The following is a 24,715-nucleotide window of genomic DNA, read 5'->3' on the forward strand; positions in this document are numbered from 1 at the left end:
AGGGGATGGGCAGGCACTGATGGCTGTGGCAGGAGGAGGGATGCTGCACGTGCTGGGCTGCGACATGGCACAAGCAATGCAGCCTGACAAGCAGCACACCCATGGATACTTCTCGGCGTCTGCAGAGGCAGCAGGCTGCTGAGGGTGACTTTCAGCATTTGTGCGAAGGCACAGCTCCACCGTGATGGTGGGGAAAGAGCGGCTGGAGATGTCGAATTGATTCAGCAGGGGAAAAAGGCTGCCAAAGCACACAGAGCTGGACCTATGCTCTCGAGTAGGACCAACGGCAGCAGAGACAACAACATGACCATAAATGATAGAAAGCCTTTGGGCCTCTCATTTCTCGGTGAAGATTTAAACCCCTATCCTTTTGCTGAAGAGCCAGCTGGAAACGTTACACCATTTAGTGTAAATCTCTTCGCTGCCACTACACCCAGCTGCACAGCCCACGTGGTGGCTATACACTGCAAAGCATACAAGCATCTCATTCGGAGCAGGGCTTTCTCCACATGGTTCCTCAGTGCCTCAGCAGTTTATTCTGCTCTGTGCTGTTTCTCCCTACTGATCAATTTAAACATCCATTCGTTTGCTTGTTTTACAGGCACAGAACTACTACTTGGCCGAGACGCGCCGCAGCAGCACTCTGTCCTCAGCATCCCCTCCTTGTTTACCAGCTCACAGCAGCTCAGAGGAATAAGAGTTCAGCGCAGCACTCCGAAGGTGAAGCCAAATGGATGCAGATGCTGTTCAAGGTTGCTTCTCCCCTCCAAGTGGGTGGCAGCGGTGCTTGCTCAGCAAGCGTCACTTTGTGACGGGCTCATCCAGAGGGAGAGCTGCTGGAAATTCCTCTCCACACTGCAAGGGAGAGCAGGGGCTGCTGCCGAGGCAGGAGCTGGCAGAGCCATCCCCAGCACATGGGCTGACATTTGGGCTGGGAATCAGGGGGAATCTTAATTTATTTTTCACTCCAGATTTCAGCGTGGCTAAACTTTTATTTCCCCTTTAAAACAAAATAAAAGGGTGCACTTTTGCCTTCTGCCTCAATCTTTTGCAACCTTCCAACACTGCCTCAAACCTGTTTCGGCCGCTTTCTGTTTTGAAACAGTGAGAAGATGACCATAAAGCTCTCTATAATCTGTCTCACCCGGGTGACTCATGTAGAAATGCCACCAGCCTGTGGCGGTGGCCCCGCGGTCCCCAGGGATGACTCAGAGTGAGTACGGGAGCATCCGCGCTGGAGCCTGGTGGGAGCCGCGAGTAGGAAAGTGCACTGAAGCAAGCAGTTTTGTAAGTCAGTAAGAGCTTTTGGTGCAGGGTTGAGACCGTTTTTTGGTAAAGCCATGTTGGTGCCTCCTGGGGCAGAGAGGTGGGAGAGAAGGGGAGGAAGATGCTGGTGCGAGGCGGGGTGGAGGAAGGGGAGAGGAGGAAAAGATGTGAAGCGATGCTTTTCACATGAATGTTGCCTTTCAGATGGAAATGGCAGGGTCAGCAGCAGCCCTTGGACAATGGCCCGGTTCACTCTGCTCCCCACCAGCCACAAAGCGAGGTGGGGATGATGCCCGAGGAGCATCATCTGTGCCCCCAGCCTGGGCTGAGCCCGTTGGGGCTCCCCGCCGGTGTATGGGCTGCTCGCCAAGGGCCCGTGGGGCACAAAAACCAGCTGGAAGAATGCTAACACGATGAGGGGGAGGGATAAAGAGGGAAAAAAGAGAAGGAGAGAGAAAAGCCAGAAGATTTCAACACAAATAATTCAACACAAATAATCTTCAAGGAGTGTTCTGTAAACAAAAAGGAGGGCATCACGCCAGGAGCACCTGCCTCTCCGCATTGACATTAATTGTTTGGGGAAGGAGAAAAAATACATTTCTCTTGCCACATGTGCATGCAGGGAGAGGTGGATGTGCTCTTCCCCAGGCCCTTTCCAGAGGAGGCAGGAGGGGAGGCAATGCTGGGTGCAGGATTGTGCCCATGGGCGCTACAGCAAAGGCAAGCCCTGGAAGTCAAACCCAGCTGCATCCACTTCACCTTCCTCCTGCTCGCTTCCTTGAGGATGCACATTCTTTCTAAATCTCTTGGCAGTTGCAAGCTCTCGACGTTTTGCATCACTGTCCGATCCCACTATTGTTTTTTCTCCATGTACCGTGGGCAATCCCTGGTCAGATACTGCCAGGCTCCTGACCTTGCGGCTCTCCCGCGCTGCCGAGTCCTTCGGGTGCAAGTTTCTTCCTGTTCTTGGGGTGGGTACGGAGGAGCTGGAAGGCTCCTGCACCCACACGAGCAGTGGAGGAGGATTAGGCTGTGCACGAACAAGTCCCTAATCATCCGTTTTGGCAATCTCCTGCGAGCCATCTCACCCCTCCCGGGGGCACCACTCGCCCATGCAAAGTGCTTGGCACCTCCAGTGACCACTGCAGGCTTTGCCAGCACGGACAAAGTGCAAGGCTCTCTCTGTGCCTGCTCTTTGGCCATCCCCATGAGTGTCAGCTCACCCATAGCCGGGTGGAGATGCAGTGCCTGTTTGGCCAAGGAGGCCTCAGGGCTATGATATAAAGAAAGGGTCTTCAGAACATTGTGGTGGGGAAAGATGGAGAGGGGAAGCAGGACTTTGGTAGCTGTAATTGGCATTATCTGCGACACACTGCTCTGGGAGGGCTGGAAGCATCCATGTTTCTTCACTCGCAAGAATGAACAGCATTCCCAAACAGTGACCATCTGTGTCCCCTTCTGGCTTTATCATCAAGATAAAGTGGCCGTGAGAAGCCACCACTGAGTGCTGGGACCTCAGGGGGTTAGTACAGGACTGAGCTGAAGCCACCAGGGTTCCTGCAGCAGGAGATGAGCTCCTTCCAGGTTGGCAGGACCACAAAGCAGGTGTTTTATAAGGGGACACAGGGCTAAATGCTTACCTGGTGCTGGGAGCACGACTGAGGCTGGCAGAGCTCCCTCCTGGGGCACCTCTGGTGTCCTTGGTGACATGGATAAAGCTCACCTGAGGCACCCAGCAAGCCTGAACAAAGCCATCAAGAAATCATCTGCTGGTGCTGATGGGTTTGTTAGCTGGTGTGAATGGTAACGGGTTTCATCTGAACACCGTAGGGCTGATTACCACTTGCTAGAGAGCTTTCCTGGGGATTATGTTCAAAGACCTTCCTACAGATACAGCTAATACCAGTGGAGGGCAGGCACCTAGTGCCTGTGTGCTGCTCTGGGCTGCGTGACCGAATTTTGCAGTCACTGCTCAAGTGCCATCAAATGGCACATCGTTACCTCTGCATTTGCTCATCCCACACACGCAGAAGGATGTGCAGCCTGTGTCGCTGGAGGCGACTAACGGGCCAAAAAGCTTGTTTTGCCAACACGAGCTGAAATGCTACTGTTAAAAGCCTTCTGCTGTGGAGCAGTCCTTGCATTGCTTCCTCCTGGGAGGGAAGTCTGTGGTGGCATCGCCCACCTTAAACCTGGTTTATGTGGGTGCACCAGAGCTCAGGGAGTAACCCAGTGCTCCACTGCAGACTGGTGAGCACGGGGTATGTCCAGACCCATCCCTTTGCAGCCCGTGATGCTGCCTTCCCCCCAGCCTGCCTGCTCCCAGTTTAACCATTAACAGGCTGGCTGGCCCAGTGCAGACAATGGTCTGTTTGTTTAATGCCGAGGGCTGGAAGGGAGCTCGTATCGGGGGCCTGGCAGATTTATCAAAGCGGAGTGATTAGCTCTATTAGAGAAGGGATTTGTGTCAACAAAAAGACAGGTGCAAAGAGACTATTCCAGCTGGCAAAGGCTTCACAGAGCTTTAAGCATTTCAGTGGCAATAAAACTTCTTCCAGGAAGCAGAGTCGGATGGGAGAGACCATGTGTGTTGCTGACTTCTTAGACTGGCCCTCCCAGTCCTCACTGTCTCCAGGGGGGATGTGGCCTTTAGGGTCCCTGTGTCCCTTGCTTCTTCTCCGAGGTTGGAAGTGTTTCCCAGCTTCACATATCCCATCCCAAGCCAGAGGAGGGTGGGCTGAAAACCAAGCATGTGGTGGCATGAACTCCTCCTTGGGGACATGCCACTGGCGGCCCCTTGAGCCACACCATGGGCTGTAAATGCCCAGACCTTGACCTCTCCTGAGAGCTTTCTGTGGATAACAGAAGTGGAGAGACCTACTGACAGCTCAAATAATGTAAGCTACACATTCATAATACCTACTTCCTCTGCACTTGCAATTTTGCTGTAATAACTGCTCTGAAATTATTATTCAGTTTAGGCTGCACGGAGAGCAGGAGGAGCACATTCTTACCCCTGCTTCCAAGGTGGACAAAGCTCACTCATAAGAAACACTTTCAAACCAGAACACAAAGTACTTGCAGGTCAGAAATTCTGAGCATTTCTGAGAAGCAGCTGGAATTTTGATTGTGAAAAGTTTATTGGGGGGCGAATCAAAGAAACAGGAGGAACCTGAGCATGGATTGGGTTACTACTTCTCTGACATGAGGTCCTGGCAAACCTGACACGGGAATGATTCAGAGAAGAGAAATTTGCTACCCTGCCTCAGAAGTCCACCAACATGAAACCATTATTTTCTTTCTTCTGTAATAATATTTTTCCTACACTAACAGATATATTTTCTGCTTCTCACGTTGCCTACATCCTTATAGGATCTCTTCAGAGGAGCTGTACTGATGCTGTAACGTTTTGCTGAGTGTAACATGGATGAAAATGTTTCTTCAGACACGTTATACTGGCTAATAATGTATTAGCAATGCTGACTGAGGGCTGGATTTGCTGGCTGATTCAAGCCCCTATGGCAGCTGAGCACCTACTGAGCTTTTCAGAAACCTACTAGATCATAATCTAAATTTTTAAGCATTGACTTGTCCATGACTTTAAGCACCTGAGTCCTCACTTCAGCTCTTAAACCTCTTCTGAGTGCTCAAAATGCTTCTGAAACTTTGGTGTGTGTATGTGTGTGTAAGTATAAAGCTGTGTTAAAAGTGCACTCAAGTCCTCCCAGTGGGATAGCCAGTGGGATAGCTTCAGAAAGATCCCTATATTTGCCCTGGGGCTCAGTGGAGGATCCAGCCCTAAGGGTAGCTCCCAAGACCTCTTGCACACAGGTCCCTGATGGAGGAGAAGCCTGCAGACAAAAAGCACCTCCTGCCACACCGATTTACTGCAAGACATTTGGGACTTCATTCCACCTCCCCTTGCCTTGGCTCTTTCTGTTCCCCAATGGGGCTGGTAGGATTGTTCTCCTTAGGACACGTACCTGAAGATCCGTGAGGAGCTCATGAGCTGCTGCTCTGCTTGCAGCCAGCCACGCTTGCTCGCAGCTGCATTCTTCGGCTGGTTGGAGGGAGCGTTTATCACTGTGGGCAGCTATAAAATAAAGGCCTTGGGCTACTTTTTCAAAACAGGTGCCTCAAACGTGGTCACAAAATATGCACTTCCCAGCAGGGAGCTGTGCACCAAGAACTGGGCACTGTGCCTGCACTGCTTGCATTGCCTGAGCAATACATGTTTTGGAGCCTTGATTGCCCGAAGTCTCGTGCTGGAGGCACCCACTGAATTCAGATTTAAGGGTTTCCATCTGCAGCCTGAGTTATGTGAGCCCCGCTCTGATCAGCCATGGGAGAGCTTCCCCCTCCCCTTCAACATTTTCCCATTTGTGCACGAGCTTCAGTTTCCCTCTTTGTTTCCTTCATGGTGAGGTTTTTTCGGGACCTGCTAACACCTTGCTCCGCTCTATTTCTCTGCCTAGCGGATACATGGAGCTAACAGATGTGGGGGGATATCAGAAGTTCGGGCAGTGAGAACAGAGATGGTGTCAAAACAGGCAGGGCTAAAGAGAAGAGCCCTGGTATTCACGCAGCGCGCCTGATTTCCCATGCTCAGTGCTTTCCACCCAGCAAAGGAGACTCTCTCCTGCTTATAGCTTCTTGCCAAAGTCTTCCCTGTGTTTCTGTTTTACTGGTATCACATAATTTGCACTGACAATGAGGAGGGTCAATTCCGCTTTATCTTGGCATTGTAGAGCTCTTCAAAACAGAAAGCTCAGAGGCTCTGCTCTTGCATCAGCCTTCAAGGAACAGAGCACATTTCACCCCATCAGTGCGAAAGCATCAGATCTCCTCTGCGTCCAAACGGCAGCATAGAGCCATCAGCACGACAGAGGTATCTGAGGGATCTTCATTTATGCCTCTTCGCCAGGGGTCAAATAACAGAGACAGGCAGGAATGGAAAGAACACCAGGCTCATGAAAATTCATGCAATTATTTCTTGGCAGGTCATCACTGCCATTTTGCTTTTGGGTCAGGAGGACGTGCAAATGCTGGTGGCTGGGCAGGGATCCTGAGAGCATGGGCTGCTGCCTGCCATGCACCAAGGAGCCTGAGCACTGCACACCACAGTAAAGAAATGGCATGAACTGCAAAACCGTGATTTCCCCATGCCTGCGCTCTTGCTTTGCCAAAGGGGTCTTTCGTCACACCAGTCAAAACCTTACTTTGCACAAAGCCAGGAAGTGAACAGAAGGGCAAGGCAAATGAGATGTCCTCACTCCTGCTTCTCAACAGAGAGGCTCACATCCAGTCTGCCACCAAACCAAATCCATGCAAATGCTGAGTGTCAGCTGCGTCCAACAGTGGCTGTTCCATACAAAGACAAGGTGCTGTTCCTGAAATGTGCAATGGTACCTGTATGTTGTAACATATGGATCACCCACCATCACCCCCAAGAACTGCAACGTGTGTACGAAAATGTGTTTCGCATTGCTCAGATGTCCCAGATGGCAGCACTTTGGTGAAAGGACAGTGGACTCTTGGCTGCAGGAGGTGACTCATGGCTGATGCAGCTTAGGGTGGACCCCTCTGAGCTGAGAAGCAGCAGATGCAAATGGCCCCATCCAGCCTGGGCTTGGCACCCAGTAATGCAGGTTGTCATCAGTCATGGCTTATTCTCAGAGTACAACTCACGCTGCTACCTCTTTCTCCTTGTTTCCCCATTTTTGGGAGCTTGGGGGTGCAGGTGATGAGACTAGGGACCACACCAGTCTGTCTCCACAATCAGAGGGCTCCCAGACTGGCACACCCTTGGTCTAGGGCAGCCCTGCTGCTACGTGTTTTGCATGCCACCCTCCCTGTACTGGAAGCCCAGGCAGCAGCAAAGCAGTGATTTACAATATTTCTAGGGATGGAGCAGTGCAAACCTACAGACGCCTAATTTTTAGGCACCATATTTGTATTTTAGCCCTCCTTTGGCAGAGACTGAGCCTCATACACCCTCTCTGTTTGAAAGCCATCCTGGTACTTCCCAGCAGCACCAAAAGGTGGCAAAGTCCACATAGCCCTGCACACCTCTCCTAAGGAGTATATCTGCTCCGTGGGTACTTGTATGGAGAGGTACAGGTACTTCCTATTTTCTAAGTGCTCTTAAGAGCTGATTATATCTTGCAGACACCTGCAGGAGTCCCTGGGAGGATGGAGAGGAAGGTTACACCCAAACCCCTTCTGTTTGGGACTAATTTGCTCTTGGCCCCTTTAGGGACCATGCAAAGACCTGTTTAAGCCATGAGGGTTAGGGAGAAGGGCTTTAAAAATAAGGTTTGAGCATGTGGAGAGAGGTAGAAGTTATGAAGGTGAGAAAGGTTTTTTTCACCATCTTTTATGTACTACCGTATGAGTCTGGGTTGGCTGTTCGGATGGTTGCTAGAGGATGAGCCTAAATAATTGTGATGGACTCTGCTGGTCTTGATAAAACCCTCACTTGAGCTTGCTGGGTTGTGAATCTCAGACTGTCAATAGGTCATGTCTTATAGTCCTCCCCCTTGCCTAGGCTTTCCTTTTTCTTATCTTACTTATCATGGATTTTCAAGCAGTTTTGCTTTACTCCTGTGTATCAGCAGCCAGCCTACAGAGAAAGGCATGAGATGGAAGAGGAGCACTGAAGCCTGGTGAACCAAGATGCAATGGCTGGATGGGTTTCTAGGCAGGTAGGGAATTACAGCTGACCCGAGAGAGGTCATTTCTCTTCTCTGGGTCTCTCTGTATGAAGCTAACACAATAGTCAGCTTTGAAATCTGTGGCTTGGAGAACCACTATGAGGGACTACTAGAGAGATGTCAGATATTTCAGTGATACCACTGGCTTGCAGGGCAATGATGTTTAAGCTCTGGAGAGGTAATACCTCTCATGCCAAAGTGCAGCACTGAGCTGCCCATTCAGCAGAGCATAGCTGTTCAGAGAGGCATGTTCCTGAATTTCTCTTCTATGCCATGAAATCGAAATCCTATTCATCGCTCGGTGCAGGTGGTGGGCTGGAGAGCAAAACCTAATAGGCACAAGCACGAGCACTCATCCAGCTCCCTTGTGCTCAGCACCCCAGCAACGCCCAGGGGCCCTGCCACCTCCATCCCACCATGGGTGGATGCAAGCCCTTCTTGTCTACAGCACCTGCTGGCATACCACTCTTTCCTATTATTTAATTTTGCTTCATCCTGGGCAGCTCCCTGTTGTTTGGAGGCATCTGCAGTGAACCCTGTCTTGGGGAGCTACTGGGGATCCCTGCCTGGTGAGGGCTGTGCTGGGGGACCTTCCCTCATTGCTAGTGGAGCATTCCTCATCCACCCTCCCGTAGATGCCCGCACGCCTTTTGTTATCTGCCAGGCAAGCGGAGGAACAGGATTGCTCAATGAACATATATGTACCTTGGCAGGCCACCAGCTCCAGCCGCTGGCTCCACCCTGCCTTTCCTTCCCCGTAGCCATATCGCTTCCCCCTCCTCCTTTGACATGCCATTCCTCCTCGCTATCTAGGCTAATCTTCATCAGTCATTGCCCCGATGCTCTCCTGCTCCGACACGCTTGGAGTTTCAGTACAATTCCTGCGGCAGGTCGTGTCACGTCCTCTCACGCCGGCTGCTTTACGTGGATCCCTGCCGAGGCACTGCACAGCCTTGAGCAAGACTTCTTCTGCTCGCAGTAATTTAGGGCGGCTTTATTGCTGGATGTTCATCTCCCCGGGAGGAGGAGCTGGGGCTTTCGGTTTGCTTTGGAGAGCTGGCTAAAACGCAGCGCTGGGTAGAAACCAGCCAGCATGTTACAGCTTGAGCTCCCGCCTGCGTAATTTAGGCTCTGAGGGATGCAGAGCTGTTATTCCTGGAATGTCAGAGAGTTTCACTTTGGGGTGGGTTTTTGTTTGTTTTCTGGAAGGGCCCAAACTGGTGCTGTGCTTACGGCCAGCACAGCATGTCCCCCTGAGAACAGCGGGGCTGTCTGTGCCACACTTGCTGCCACAGCTGGGCTGTGCTGGGGGGTACAACACTTCTCCCACCAGCCCTCGTCTGTGGGGGCAACGACTGTGGCTCTAGCGAGGGAAGGAGCTGGTCCATGCGATGCTTTCCCCCCTGCACTTTCTATCCTGTCCTACCCTGCTGTCCCCTCCCCACCTCAGCCTGGTCCTTGGCCCTGCCAGGCCCCGCCAGCCCCTCTCCCCACCCATCACTTGTGCTGGCTGTTTCCATACATCCTTCCCTGTTTGCCTGCTATCCTTGCCGGGCTGTGCTTCATCATTAGGTGACACCTCCCCTTGTAACCTCACAACTCAGTTGTGAAACAAGCATGTCATGTAGCGAGGTGCCACTTGTGTTTTGGTAAGAGATCTGTGAAGACCACCCTGCTTGCTGAAGCCATGGAGTGGATGGGCATTTTGTGGCACACTGACCAGTGCATTTCCCAGAGAGGATGGTGACAGGGAAAATCTTCGTCTTAATTGCGTGGGGAAGAACAGAAGGAGAAGTCCCAGAGCCTGTATGAGAGAAGCTACCCAAGTCTGGAGGACGCAGAGGTAAAACATCTCTTGGTATGAGTACTGAGAGCAAATCCTCACTGAAAGAGAACCAGTGTGTCTGGCTCCGTGATTGCCCTGGCTGCTCAGTTAACATGCAAAGGAGATCGTGCCGCCTTTGTGTTTACATCTGGTATCACTTCCCCAGGCAAGCCACGGGGCTGGGCAGCGCACAGTGTCACGGGCTGTAATCAGTGGTCTTTGTGCTTTGCTGTATAGCGGTAATGCAAGCTGATATTTCGGAGCGCTTTGAATGTTAAGAACGTGTTTGCATGTTATCTTTTGCCCTAAGTAATTGCAAAGGGCCCAAAAGATGAGACGTGGTGAGAGAAAGCTCCCTGGAGAGAGGAAGCGCTGCACAGAGAGGGGGGCAGCCGTGGAGATGAGGATCTATCCTTACCCTTCAGTAAGTTCCCAAAGGAGTTTTGGACCCAACCTAAGAAATAAAATCAAACAAGGATGTAAATAAAACACATAATAACAGCTCCTCTTAACATTTCCAGGCATTTCTCAGTGATGTCACTGCTTTTGGGTGACAAATAAACTCCTATCGACATCAGAACTCCTCTTTGGGTAAGAACATCGATTTTCCTAAATCTGTGCCTTCTGTGGTGACCTTTAAGCTCATTAAGTTCATGTCTTACCTATGACACTCAAAACACCAACCCCAGACTGAAGCACTGGGGCATCTTGTCTGCTCTATCAGAGGTTGGAAGGAGCAGAGCAAGGAGGGAGGTGACACCCATCCACCATGGGCAGTCGTTTTGTGCCTACATCCCCCCCATTTCCAGCCCTGGAAATGGCAGTTACCATTTTTGTACTTAACAATAAATAAGCAACAAGGAAGTTCTGAACCCAGGCATATAAAAATGCTTGGCCAAAAAGCAGAAAACAGAGTGAAATGAGTTCGAGGAACTAATTTCCTTTCAAAGTGACAGTTTTATCCCCTCCTGAAAAGAAAAAGGCAAGAGTGAAACATGCCTAATGAAACCACTAAACCACTAAAAAGGCCAAGAAAAATTGGTTGCTTAACATCTGGTCTTCAAATAAAGGTGGAACAGAGCTGTACTTGTTGCAGGCTCGTTCTCCTATCTTTACTCATGATGACTAAGATGTTTATCATCCACTAACCCCAGAGCAAGTTATTGCTCTGCATGAGCAAAGATGACCCTAAATCTGGCAGCACGCTGCGGTGGTCTCCTTAGACTTGCAGCCCCAAATCCAGCCTGGTGTATTGCTTAGCACTGTTTCTGGAAGTGTTTTTGGACCCTTATCCAGCTTAGGTTTCCCTTGGATGCCCACCTGCCATCCTGATTGCAAGGAGCCTGGAGAATCCTGGTCCTCACCTGATGCCCCCAAATTTTGGCCAAGCCCAAGCCACGGAGAGCCTGGCTCTCACTCTGGTCCCTCTGCTCCATGGGACGATGGAGAAGAGAAGGGCATTAGGCAAATATCCCCAACTTCTTAAGATTCCTGCTTAATGAGCACATTTGCTCAGTGCAGCAGTTTCCCTCCGTATCAGTAATCTTATCAGGCTGAGCCTGCCTCTGCCACCTGCAAGCAGAGATATCGCGGGGCAGGGGGGGGCCATAAACCAGTTTGTTTTAAGTTTGTATGCGCTAAAGTCAAGAACGAGTTTCAAAGTGAACTTATCGTTTTATTTTTGTCATAAAAAAAAAAGGAAAGAAAGAAAGAAAAAGGGATAAAACACAAGCCGGCTCGCTTTATGATCGCTTGATTGCAGATGTTTCCTGTCGGGTGGCCGGGCTGCTCGGCTTTCTGTTTGCAACTACCGAAAGGCAAAAGCGCTTGGCACTGTTTTTGGGCACGTGTCGTGCAACTGTTGAGCCACCAAGCCTTGCACGCTGCCTGCCCGGGAGGTGCCAAGTCATACAGCTTCACCTCCCTGTGTGTGTGTGCCTGCCTGCCAAAGGACTTTCCTACCTGTACCCAGGCTGAAATAATGCTTCCAAAAGGAGCTGGGATGAGGAGGTGAAAACAAGGTGTGGCAATGTGTAACTTCATGCTGCCACTTCAAATGTCGTTACTTTTTTTTTTTTTTTTAAATATCTTCTGCCTAACTGCTCAGATGTCTTATTCAACCCAGGTTTGAGCTGGATCTTGGGCAGGGAGCAGGCAGAGGATCACTTGAGAGCCAATGCACCTCTCCAAGAGACAGTGCTGCCCCACTCCTGGCTGCATTTGTCTCTTTGCCTGGCACAAGATTTATTGCATCCAGGAGCAAAACACTGAGTTAGCATCATTAAAGTACAGAACAAACCATAAACCACTTATTTCTATAAATACATCACAAATACGTAGGGCCTAAGGTTATGTCAAAGTAATTTTGGCCAACTCTTTCATGCTTTAAACAGATGAAATTTCTGTTTTTAAGAAAGTTTTGAAATATCCTATTTTGAGAACCCCATATACATTTTTCTTTCAAGTGATAAGTCGCATCAACCCCCCAAATAGAAACCCCAGAGAAGACACATACTAGATGCAGCATAGGTGACAAGAAAGATGCAATTCCTCTCTTTTTCAACTTCTTATCTAGGGGCTACATTACATCCATGCACAAGGATTTCCCAGCCAAGTACTGGGGGTGCAAAGCAGCCAGATGAGGCAAGGGGGGGATTTTTGGTACCCAGAGCGCAGTGCAGCCGTGTGGCTCATCACGTGCATGCACAGAAGTGGCTGATGTGGATCAAGAGAGGTGCGAACCTGATTTTGGAGATACAGAGGGAGCTTTTTCATCTCAGGGAGGGATCGCCTGCGAGCAGCCTTCTCCCAGAAGCTCAGATCTGGGAGGAAAATCCTTCAGATGCTCTCTGATGAACGAATCACTGCGTTGCACTACCTGAGCCCAGACCCTCATCCGCACACCAACACCCAGGCAAAGCCTCATGCTGCTATTTTTTGAAGGAAAAAAAAATAAAAAGCTGAGACAGAAAAATGTGAGGCTCTAAGGGTTGTTTTTCCTTCTTCTTCTCCCTCACTGAGCCATAAAGATGCAGGGTAGCTGGAGGCTGAGCTTACTCAGGATCTGTCAGCTCCCCAGCCCTGCCCTGCACTTTAAACAGGACAAACAGGTTATGACATTAAAGTTTCCAAACCTGGGGGTGCTCCTTACCCAGGAGAGGTTAACACAGGGGCACTCTGGGCCCCTGGAGAAGGGGAGGGGATACTTGCAGGCTGAATGTTGCTGGATGCAAGTGGGTTTTGGTTTTATTACTCATAAGAGAGCTCCGGGCAAGCCCTGGGACTGCAGGAGGAGTGGGTCTGCTGTTTCCAAATCCTCCTCGTTTTAGGAGGTTTAGGACATTGCTACAGGTTTTGGGGAAGGAGAACACTTTGCTTGTGACATATGAACTGAGCCACGAATCGGGCAATGTACCTAAAAGCTGCTGTAATGGGAACTACCTCTTCGGGGTTCCGAACACCCTCTAAGAGATGCCCTTGGGAAGAGCAGTGTCCAGGCAGCCAGCTGGTGTTAGCAAGCAGCTTGGAAACTGCATCTGCTTCCTGGGGCTGAGAGACAGGGGAACAAAGCAGCTTTTTGGGACAAGAGCAAACACTTGGCACGTGCATTTTACAAGCTACAGAGTTTCCTTAAAACTGATAGGAGCACTCCCATGGGATTTATTGTGCCTCTTTACAAGAGAACAGGATGTTTCCACTGCTTTATGGTGCAAAGGTGCACAGCATCAGAAAAGACACTGGTGTAGGACAGGTGCATCGTCCTGGGGCTGTTTGGTGCTCAGGGCAAGGGGTGGAGGAGGAGGAAAGCCCCAAAGTCTGCAATCTGCTCTGGTGCTTTTTGAGATGTCTCCAAATACAGGCTGTCCCCAAATACTCTCCTGATATTCCTGCCCTGTAGCTGTGATTTGTCCCTCCCTTTGCTCCAGCTCCCCCCTGCTGCCTGTATCCCCCCTGGGTGAGCCGTGCCCTGCATGGGGGCAGGCAGGCTGACGTGCCCCCAAGCGCCATGAGGGTGACACTGTGACATTTCCCTTTTGCCTGCTGTCTCCACATATCACTTCTCAGCAGAGCCAAGGAGCGGCTAAGACCCCTCGCCACCCCCGCTGTATCAGAGGGTGCTGCGCCCAGCAGGATGGATGGAGAAGAATAGGGGCAGAGGAGGGAATAGAGATGACATAGGTGCTTGGGAACAACCCCATCTGCAAGCAAATCAGGCTTTGCTCCGTGTCATCCTGAAAATTCATGGATCTACATTAAAATAAATAAAATAATTTCTTCCAGCTTATGAGGCCCTCCAGTGCCATGCTGTCGTTTTGCTCTTTTAACTTTGTGTATGCTGCTCTGCAGGCAGTTCTGCAAGCTGCTTGCAAGCTCTCTGGATCCTTAACCATTCAGAGGCTGGAAAAGGTGCTGAAGGGCTCTTTTTCTTTCCATAGAATGGATCCTTCCTTCATTTCCCTTCTGTTTCAGAGGCTGCGGGAGCTGGAGCCTCAGCTGCCATTCAGTTGCAGCCAGATTTCCGTGATGGAGTAGGGAGAGCATTTGGAGAAGAAAAGGAAGGCAGCCGTCAAGGACCGTCCTTGCAGCTCCTGATTTAGCTCAGATTTAGGACTCAGGGAAGTAAAAGCTAAAGATCCTTAAATCTTTGCTGTTCTAACAGGTCACCAGACAGAGGGGTGAAGTAGTGCCATGGAAGAGAAAGCTAAAATGGATTCAGGGACACACATTTTCTGTCCAGTGGGGAGCAGGTACCAGAAGCCCCAAGAAGACATATCCAGCCCCCAGCTTCCCTCTGCTCTTTCAGCTGGGTCTGACCTTGTGTAATCCCTCCCTTATCAGCAGAAATTCCTGAAGCCCAGAGGTCTGTGGGTTGACTTCGGAGCACGAGTCCTTCCCAGCAAGCCTAAGGGCAAGGAGAAGATGCTTTTACCTACAACATCTGCTTGAGTGATCTCCATAAGCGGTACTTAGCTGCCCTGGCACGTCTGCAAAAGCCAGCAAGATCCTACCAAAGAGACATTTCCAGCAGCAATGACACCAGCAGTGTGTGTTGGGCAGGAAAATACCTCCTGTGCTTTTTGCTGTTTGAATCAAGTCATATACAGAGACAAATGGGAACACATGCCACCTGCCTACCTGCTTTAAGTATGGGCAGGTGGTGGGGACAAGCATCTTGCTCTGGTACACGCAGAGATGCTGAGGAAGAGATGCTGCATAGATCCAAGATGAGTTTTCAGGGTTAGCTGTTATACTCAAGGTGGACAAAAATATTTTGTTTCAAACCTTTATCTTCCAGCAAATAAGGGTTATTTATACAAAAAGGGCTGCTGCCCAGGCCAGTTGTACCCTGTGCATTGAATAGGCAGGATTAAGGAATGCTCATAAGCCCTTCAAAAGAATCTGTTACATGAACTCCTCCCTGTGCTATCACACGTCCCTACGCCCCACTTTCCTCTCCCATTCAGGATGGACTCAGATATAACATCATGCTTTCTTACCCATCAGGCAGCATTTGCCCCTCCGTGCAACCTTCCTCCTCTTTCCTTTCTTTTCTCGCACAGTCAGATGAACACCAGGCCCACACAGCTGGGAGCCTAGCACAGCGTTTGGGCAGTGTGGGGTGCACGCATTCCCTTCTGCCTGTCCGTGGACCTTGGTGCCCCAGTTCCCAGCCTTGTTCTCTGGGAGGGAGGGGGGTGGTTTGCAATGGGCTGGGAGCATCCAGAGAGAAAGGCAATACCAGGCACAGCTCATGGCAGGCACGGATTTTCTAAGTGCCCCTGAGGGATGTTCTCCTGCTATTGGTCAAGCGTAGGCCAACCAGCCTCACCTGGGCAGTAATCACTGGCAGATGTCGAAACAGCCTCATTCAGGGGCTTGTCTGGGGCTGATTGCCACAAGCTGGAGATCGCTGTCAACCTCAGGAGACTGCCAGGACTTCGGGTTATACATCACAAGTCTATCAGGAGTCCAAATTCATTCACTGGGTTATTTTCCCCAGGGAAAATAATTCTGCAAGCACAAAGCATGCCCTAGGGGACTTGCATTGTGTGAATCCACGGGAAAAAAAGCGCTGTCTTTAAACCTTGCAGTAAGTCATTAAGTGATTTAGGTGCAGGCTGGGGTGAGCACAGCATCCATAGGTGACAGCGAGTACAGCTGCAGCCATGCTTCAGCCTCCTAACAGGGACACCCAGATACCATCACTGTCTTTGTCCTAACTCTGCATGGAGCATCATTTTGAGGAGCAAGGCTCCTCTTTTGCCTGTCATTAGCAAGGTGCATGGGGCAGCTGAGGAGCCCATCTATCCGGGCTCCCTCTCCTCCCTGGAGAGCTGCTCCTTCCTCCTCGCCCCGTGAGGCAGGCGGGATGCAAAAGGACCATTTCAGCAAGAGGACGATTTCAGCAGGAAGAGCATTTCAGCAGGAGGAGCATTTCAGCGACCAGAATACTCCGGCAGAAGCAGGACGGCCCCGCAGCGCCGCCCGCTGCTCCGCGCCCGCAGCGCTGCGCTCCCGGGGAAAAGCATCTCGGGGCCAGGCACCACCCGAGCCACCGCTCTCCTTCAGCCTTAAAGCATCAGATATCTTCGGGCTCAGAGGCTGCCGTCCTCCTTTTCACCGAGGATGCTTTGCTTTGGGCTAGCTTTGCAGGGTTGTTATACTGCAGCTAACTTTTCCTTGCATGTTAACGCCTCATCTCCCCAAACAGAAAAACTTTCAGCTTATCATTTGCTGCTCCTTAACTTAAGACGACATTATATGACAGGGGTTCGCCATCGGACAGCTACATCTATCCCAGACCAGCTTGGGTGTGCTGCTGCCCTTAAGGTGTTGGTGCAACGGAGACGTACCCTTTCCTGGGGGCGTCAAACCTGTCTTTTTCCCATAAAGAAATCACACCTGCTTATTTTCCTGCACCTCCCAATTCCAGCAGCCTGCAGTGGCATCAAAAATCTATACCTCTTCAACACGATGCTCATTGCCCAGGAAAGGGCTAATAGGAGAGGCAGACCACTTGAGAGGCCGATCGATACGCCCACCTGCTTTTGATGGTAGGTGTCTGGCAGAGCAAAGCGCTGTCTAAACCCTCAATTACCCTTTCCTCGCCTCTCCCTGCCTCCTGACAGTCGCTGCAGTCAAGCCCTCTTCATGCTTTGGAGTGGACCGGTGCCTAATAAAATCCTGCAAAATGCCAGCACATCCATGAGCCACTTCAGAAAGTCTCTAGTTAATGCTGAAAAGAAACGTGGTGAAGGGAAACTGCACACAGTTATGAGGAAAAGAGAGAAAATAGAGAAAAAGGGAAGATGTAGTTTTGAAAAATATATTAAGAGGAAAAGGAGGTTTAAGACCTTTTAGAAAGTTTCAAGTGAAGCCTTTGACCACAGGTTTTCACAGCAGCCAGGTACTTTTTCAAAAGTTACACAAGCATCCAGCTTTTCCAAAAAATCACCCACTTAATACAGAGAAGTGTCCAAGCAGAAGCTTTTTTGGGTGGTCTGGGTTCTGAGTGTGAAGAAAGGCAGCACGTGGGGCTTTGGAGCTGTTCCCTGTCCCTCGTCGTGACATATCCCAGGGCTGCAGGTGGGGCTGGTGGAGAGGCAGGCGGCCAGCCGCAGAGATTACCGGCAGCCACCCTGAGGCGATGCACGATCCAAATGAAATGGGAAAAACAAGGGAGAGAGAGGACAAAAGAGCATGTTGTCAAGAGCAGACGAGGGACAGGAGGCTTCTGAGGGCTGGGGCTCGGCGTCCAGCTGGAGTCAGCGCGCTCATCTTCCTGGAAATTCGGCAGGGGAATGAGATTTCAGGCTCCCTCGTGCCCATCTCCACCCATTAAACAAATGAGTGTTTACTGAAAGGAGGAGAGCTGTTCCAAGCCCTTCTTGTTTCAGGAAACCTCTTCTTCCTTACGGACGTCTCCTTGTCCAAGTGATTGGCAGCAGAGAGGAGAGGAGCCAACCTGAGAGCTGTTGAAGTTTTGCAATCCTCCTTGGACATCCACCCTGATGAGGGGCTTGCCCATGGGAGCAGCTCCGCTTTTCTGCCTCCCACTTCAACCCCTGGCTGACCACCAGCATCCTGTGCTTGGGCAGAGGGAAGCCTTCAGAGAGGTCAGAAAGTGTAGGAGACTTGCAAAATCAGGCGATTTCAGGACAAAATCCTCCTGTGGACACTGAGTCACAGTGGAGAAAGGAGCCGAGGGGATGGTTTGGATATTTATTTTCTTCCTGGAGACATCTCTGATTACAGTTCTTTGAGACTTGACAGAGCTTTGACATCACTGACCAAAAGGCAGGACGGAGATGGCAATGGGGCTTTAAATCTGCCTTGCATACCGAGTAGGCACAGTTAGTTTCTAGACCAGCTTTAGATCCTGTTCTAAGGCAACCTGGCCCTCAGAAGGAGGTTTCAGGTTCAGAACTGCCTTACACACATCTCCCGGGCACCGCTGTGCAAGGGAATACGAGAATGTTGCTTCTTTCAGCTGTGCATGTGGGGACACGGGCAGAAATAAAACACTTCCAGCGGCTCCCGGGCTGTGACTTGTTGCAGGGCTCAGCCTGCAGCCCTGAGTCATCCCGTGTCACTGCCAGCGGAGGTGAAAGGCCACCCAGCACGTCACAAGCAGCTGCCAGGCACTCAGCCCCCTGCAACCCTGCCACCGCTCCATCTCCGTGGCTCACTGCTGCCCTGAGGGCATCGGGGACCTGAGAAGGAGATGGGAGGATGAGCTGCTTCTCTGCCCCCCAAAATGGGGTGTTTTGGGGCACCTTTAGACACAGACACCTCCAGTGGTACTTGGAGGAAAGTCCCACCTGAGGAGATGTCACCAAGCGAGGAGCTGTGCAGCTGATTTGGGTATAACACCAATGTACTATGGCAAATAAAAGAAGGCAGCGAGGCATCCTATTATTGACAAGAGCACAAAGTGGTCTTTATATAAAAGTTGCCCTAGGAAATTGAAAAGTGCATCGGCTGGTTGGAGAATGGGAGACACTTCCTTTCCTTTCTCTTTTTTTTTTTTTCCTCTTCTTTCTGTTTTGGAGGTTTTTCAGGTGGGATTTGCAAGAGGATCTTTTTCAAAAGCTTGTTATTGTTATTATCTTTTCCATTGACAAGCCCAGAATGGCAGAATGGTTGCTGTTGGAAAGGGTCTCTGGGGATCACCTGGTTGAGCTCAAGCAGAGCAGACTTCTTGGGGCTGGGTCCAGCCAGGTGCATCAGCAGCCCCAGGGTTCCACGGAAAGCTTCTTTCCTGCTGGTTGGCCCCCAGTACGCACTGGTGCATGGGGTGATTCCTCCCCAGGGGCAGGACTTTGCATTTTCACTTGCTGAGCTTTGTGATGTTCCCACCTGCCCACCTCTCCAGCCTGCTGAGGTCCCTCTGAAGGCCATCATGGCCATGTGTCTGCCCAGTGTTCCTGTTTGGGACCACAGATATGAATATTCCAGAAGAAAACCAGTGGGAATAACATAAAAGGTGTCTTCCATCTTGGAGGTGAAGATGGAGACCAGACTGCCTGCCCGTCCAAGGTCTGGAGTGACACTGCATCTCCCCTGCCCTGGATGAGGTCCTTGAGGGCTGCCACAAGGTGTGGGACACGAGCTGATGACACTGACCCAAAACGGGCAGTGGGGCCGCACCAGCCCCGCACCCTTGGCTCATCTAAAAGCAGGGCTGCGGTCTGAGCATTGCCGGTTCTGATCAAACAGGGGCTTAGCAGAAACCTTCTCCACACATGGCCAGGGCTGAAAAGCAGAGCTGCGTCACAGGGAACAACAGGCAACTGTCTCCGCTACCAGCGTGTGCTGCTTATCGGCAGGGCAGCCAGAGGGCTCCATTTAGGGCCGTGTTTGCTTTGCCTGACTGCGGTGCTGCGATAGGGGCTGTGGCAAGACACAGCTGCTGCCAACGTCAGTGCTACGGCTGCCTGCTCCCATCCCAAACCTCCACCGGGTCCAGTCCAAAGCCACGTGCCTGCCTTCTCCAGGCTTTCCTCTATCTTCTCTGCTTATATTTGCCCAGTTCACCCCAATCTGAACCTATCTGAAAGTCCCCTTCCTGCCTTCCTAATCCCTCCGTCTCTTTGAAAAGCAAGAGGGAATGCTCAGGTTTTGCTTAGTCACTTCCAAAATGCCCAGCGCCAGGGTGAGGAGCTGGGATTGCATCCCGGCCCCCCTCGGCTCCCCCTCACCCCATCCTCAGCAATTTCTTGGCCAAATATCAGGAATAATTATGCCTCGCTAATGGCATTGGACTGGAGGGGCTGCTCCAGCTCAGCTCACTCCATAATGACAGGTTATTGGGCACATTGATCCCGCTCACCTTTCTGAGCAAGGAGGCTGCAGCATCTTGCAGCTTCACGGCACTGTCCCAGAGCCTGCATGTCCTGGGGTGCTGGTGGCCACGCTGGGGCATCCTCCAGGGCAGGAGACCTTGCTCAAGATGACCCAAGACTTGGGGCTAGATTCTTGTTTTGAGTTTTGATGAAGACTGACTTTCTACATCTTGGATGCCCTTTTGAAGTGCTGGAATAGGGGATGTGAGGGTCTGACCTTGGGTTTTACTCATTTGCAGTGCTGTCCCTTGCCAGCCGGGTAGTTTCTGAATGGATGGAGAGCCTTGGTCACCTTCCCACAGAGCGGCGAAATCTGAAATAGAGACAGCAGCTAGACACAAATGACAAACACATGGGAAGAAGAAATGCCTCAAGGATGCTCAAGTCCTGGAACAGTACGTGGGCAGAGGATATAACTTAGGCAGCATTTACCTGGGAGATGGATGGAAATGGTGCATTTTGAAGGTTCTTCAGCTCAAGAAGTGCTCACAACCTCAAATATTCAAAGTTTTTTTGCATTGGTAACTTTTTATGCTTTTCCTAGCTCTCTGACTGAGGCTGTTAGCACTGCTTTCCCTTGAAGGTTTCTTTTCCTCCTCGGTCTATGCTTTTCCTTTTCTCTTTCCAAGGACACACCCCTCAGCTTTCTGTACCTCTTTCTGCTCTGGTTTTCTTATCTGCCCATGCCTTCCCTTTCATTTCTCCCAGCTAGTGAAAATTTGAAGGCATTTGGAGTCAGCGTGAGAGGGACATTTACCAGGTTTTTTGGAGCAGTCTTGAGGACCTCATTACAGATTTGCTTAGCATGTTCTCTCCCTGCACTGCTGCACTTGGGGCTCAGGCATCAAAAAGTGCCCAGAGCTTTCAATAGGGTTCATTTGTATAGATACTGCTCAGCATCCCTACAAAATAAAATCCCTTTTAGTATACAAAAAAGTACCACAAGATGGATTACCTGAGGTTTCAGAGGGGATAAGCCTGGCACAGTTGTGCTGAAGGCAATGGGATAAGTCTTTTTTACACCCAAAACTAGTAAAGTTCCTAGTATAATAAACTCGTGCTGAAGAAATATTTGCAAAAGATGACAAACCAGAGAAAGATTTATTTATTTATGTATCATGAGAGCTTTCTTTCATCCCAGTCATGCCAAAGGAGTGACTTGGGAAGCAGGGATTTGGTTACAGTCCTGAAGAGCGCTGGATCTGTATCAGCCAAGCAAACCATAGGAAAGTGTTAAACTAACCTTCTGCCATCCCATTATCAAAAAGAAAAGAATAAAAAAGGAGATAATCCTTGTTTAAATATCACAAGCAGCAGCTGAGTCAGTGGGAGCTTTAGACTGGAAATGTCAGGGAGGAATTTAGATTTTCAGAGCAGTTGCTGCTCTGCAATTATCATAAGTCACTTACAAGGACCCCTTGTCTTTCGTTGCCCTCAACCACACATCTGCAGGGAGGGGGAGCAGAGACAAAACACATGGCCCTACCAGGGACTGATAAGGGAAACCGAGCGCGATCCCACTAAAGGCACAAGGCAAATCCCTCCAGGCTATGACCAGGCTTCTCTGACTGTAGGTCGGATGTAGGCGGGTGAAGGCAAACCGACGGGAGAGGCAGGCAGCAATATGAGAAAGAGGAGATTGCTGGAGAAAATTGCATGTGAGCTTGCCCCCAAAAGGCGTTTATTTGATTCTGGAGCTGTTTTGGGGGTAAGAATGAGGAGGAGACAGAAAAATGGAGATCTGGGGTTTTTCTAGCCTCGTATTCGTTCTATGGCTCCTTTCCTCTTCTAAAAGCAAGCCTTGTTGCAGCCTAGCACGTCCCTGACGTAAATTAAATAAGTGAAAGCACTATTAGCTCTCCTGAGACAGGTACTGCCCCCACCAGCCTGGGAAAGGGGAGAGGATGAGCACTTAAAACACGTAATTTCCACCACATTTCCTGATGCAGAAACATGCATTTTCCCAGCTGGTACATGTGAGAAGACTAAAGACTTCCTCTGCTGGGGTGGTGATTTTATTTCTTTTAACCTGTCTTTTCTCACTACAAACGTCAGGTTTCCAAGGCAAGGTCTTTGCTAGGTGCAGGGTAGAAGGACCTCGGCCATCCTGTTCTGGGAGGAGATAACAGGGGTCTACCATGCTTTCCTGGCTGGGGCCAGCAGGTACTCCAGCTCCAGTGTTGTGCTTTGTGGTGCTGGGACACTGGGACACCAGAGCCATATATTCTCCATATCTCCTCCGTGTAGCACCTGGGTACAAGCCCCGTTAATCTTACCCTGTCCTGTCTCAGTGTCTGATGGACACAGTCTTCAGGTGAGGTATCCCATTCTGGTTAGGAAACTTCAGGCAAAGGGGAACAGGGCTTCCCTGATAGGTTTTGCTCACCCTCACTGTTAAAAATGTGCCTCCTGCTGCTAGCTTGAACTTGTCTTCTTTGCCTAACTTCCAGCTACTGATCCTTATATTGTCTTCTTCATTAGATTAAAGTATCTGTATTTGTAGAGGACTGTTCTAGAAGTGGGCGAACAGGAAATATCATATTGTAGACCCTGCTTTTCCATTGTGTCATCCCAGTAGCTTAACGGTAGAATTACTCAAGTCAGGCATATTGTACCAGTATAGATCTCTGACTCTTTTCTTTCTTTACTTTCCATGACTATGGATCAATAAAATGCTGTTGATACACTTTGAAGATCCAGAAGACAAGCACAGGGCTTTGATGAGTCATCCTCTTAAGCCTGCTGGGAAGCATGAACCTCGCCATGGGTAATGCATTTGCATTCCTCCTCTGAAAAGAAAAGGGAAATATTTTCCCATGTATTTACTTGATGGCTACCTGTTAGGAATAACAGATAAGATCCGGAGTAGATGTGAATCAATAGGAAAACATTGACTTCACTGTGAAATGCTGGCGCCAATTTCCAATGCAGAACTGGTTGCATCTACATAATAGATCTCATCCATGTGAGGCTGAATGCAAAATGCTGTTCTGCCTATAAACAGAACTATGAATAAACATTTGTATGAAGTCAATACGGTGACATTTTCATAGGTCTGAGACCCTTTGTGTGACTCCTAATACTAAAATCACATCAGACCTTTTGTCTGACAGGCAGATGGTTTTTATCCTCCAGTGCCCGAGGAGAGAGGGAGTAAGAAGTTGGCAATTTTGTGTGCACGTGGAAGTAGCATGGACTGCATGGCACTGCTCCACCTGGCTGAGCCAGAACTGCTGTTATGGAAGATGAGAAAGGGGCTAAAAGGACTGAGAGAAGGAGGTTTATCTATGCCAAAGTGGCATGTTCATGACACAGGAGAGTGGTGGATAGAAAACCCTGGGCTTCTTCCAGCATCATTTCCTTCCCCTCACAGCTAGAGCAATAAGGGGTGAGCAACTGGGAATGACCCTAGAGTGAATGTGGGGTGCAAAGACATCCCAGCCATGCTGTGTACCCCTGCAGTGCAGGTCCTACTTGTCAGGGGGAATGGTTGCAATGGCTCAAAGTCCTTTTTGTTCCCACACCATCAATTTTGGTGCTGCTAGGACCACACCAACACGCTGTGAAACATTCCCAGCCCTTGGAAAGGGTTATGGGAACTTGCTTTGGATCCCTCACCACTGCTTCCCTTTCACTGATCTGATGATGCCATGAGTTAGATAAATTGTGTTTTATTGCATGGCATGGGTGGATGAGCAAGAAGGGTGTGCCCTCACCTTTCTCTTTTCATCTAGAGAAAGAGTTGCAGGATCCAGGTCACTGCAGACCTCTTAGTGCTGAGACTTCAAAGGACTTGGAAAAAAAATAAGCAGTAACACCAATCCCTTTTCCACATGTATTGAACAAGGCAAAGACCGATGGAAAATCAGGCTACAGGCAAGAGGAGGCATTTCTCAGGTTTCTGAAAGCAAGCTAAATTCCCCACTGCCCTGGAACCTCTTTTGGCCATGAAGGCATCACAGAGGATGACTTTCCTTTGACCTTGCTCTTGAAGGTGAGGCCAGGAGATGAAGGTTCCCAAGAGTGACAGAGAGGCATGGATCTGCCTTCAGCTGGAGGGCATAGCTCTGAAAAATCAGAATGCTTTGGAAAATATGTAGTGCGAAGCCAAAGGAGAAGGGTTGTGGTGGGAAACAGGAGAGGATTGGACAGCAAGCAAGGTGAGTGCCTTGGAACCAGCCACATGGCCCCATAGCCCTACATCCCCTTGTTTCAGGGCTCACCCCTCTGAAAGGAGGCTAGAACCAAATACTTCCATCAATTTCTACATCTACTGGCAACTATTAACTGTTTATTCGCAGCAGTGCTGAAAAGAGTGGCAGCTACAGCAATTACCATCCTGAAGTCTGAAGGCAGGAGGCGAAGGTAGAGTTAAAAGACTTGCCCAAGGCCGTACAGTGAGCAGTCAGAAGCACGCCCCCGGTTTTCTGTGCTGGTTGGCGGCAATAGAATTAGCGCTGGACATTTGATTTTTTTTCTTTTCATAATGTTTCTGATGTTCTAGGACAGGTGTTTACCTGTACAACATTTTTTTTTTCCAGAAAAGCAAATTCACTGTCACACTC

At 50.0% G+C, this 24,715-nt stretch overlaps 2 long non-coding RNA genes across 2 annotated transcripts in view; both read right to left on the minus strand.

The window, feature by feature from the left end:
- Window positions 1–2,336: 2,336 nt before the first annotated feature.
- LOC310899792 lies at window positions 2,337–2,987 on the minus strand. The gene is made up of 2 exons (XR_014584669.1): window positions 2,907–2,987; window positions 2,337–2,823 (listed from the first exon to the last, which is right to left on the minus strand). It is a non-coding gene; the product is annotated as an uncharacterized lncRNA (long non-coding RNA).
- Window positions 2,988–11,349: 8,362 nt separating this feature from the next.
- The window catches only part of LOC310900719, a 34,591-nt gene continuing 21,225 nt past the window's right edge, over window positions 11,350–24,715 (minus strand). Inside the window, exon 3 of the long non-coding RNA XR_014585351.1 lies at window positions 11,350–20,463. This is a non-coding gene — a long non-coding RNA (uncharacterized lncRNA). The remainder of the gene's footprint in view (window positions 20,464–24,715) is intronic.

The sequence above is a fragment of the Anser anser genome, assembly GCF_964211835.1.
Source record: "Anser anser genome assembly, chromosome: 5".
Taxonomy (NCBI): Eukaryota; Metazoa; Chordata; class Aves; order Anseriformes; family Anatidae; genus Anser; species Anser anser.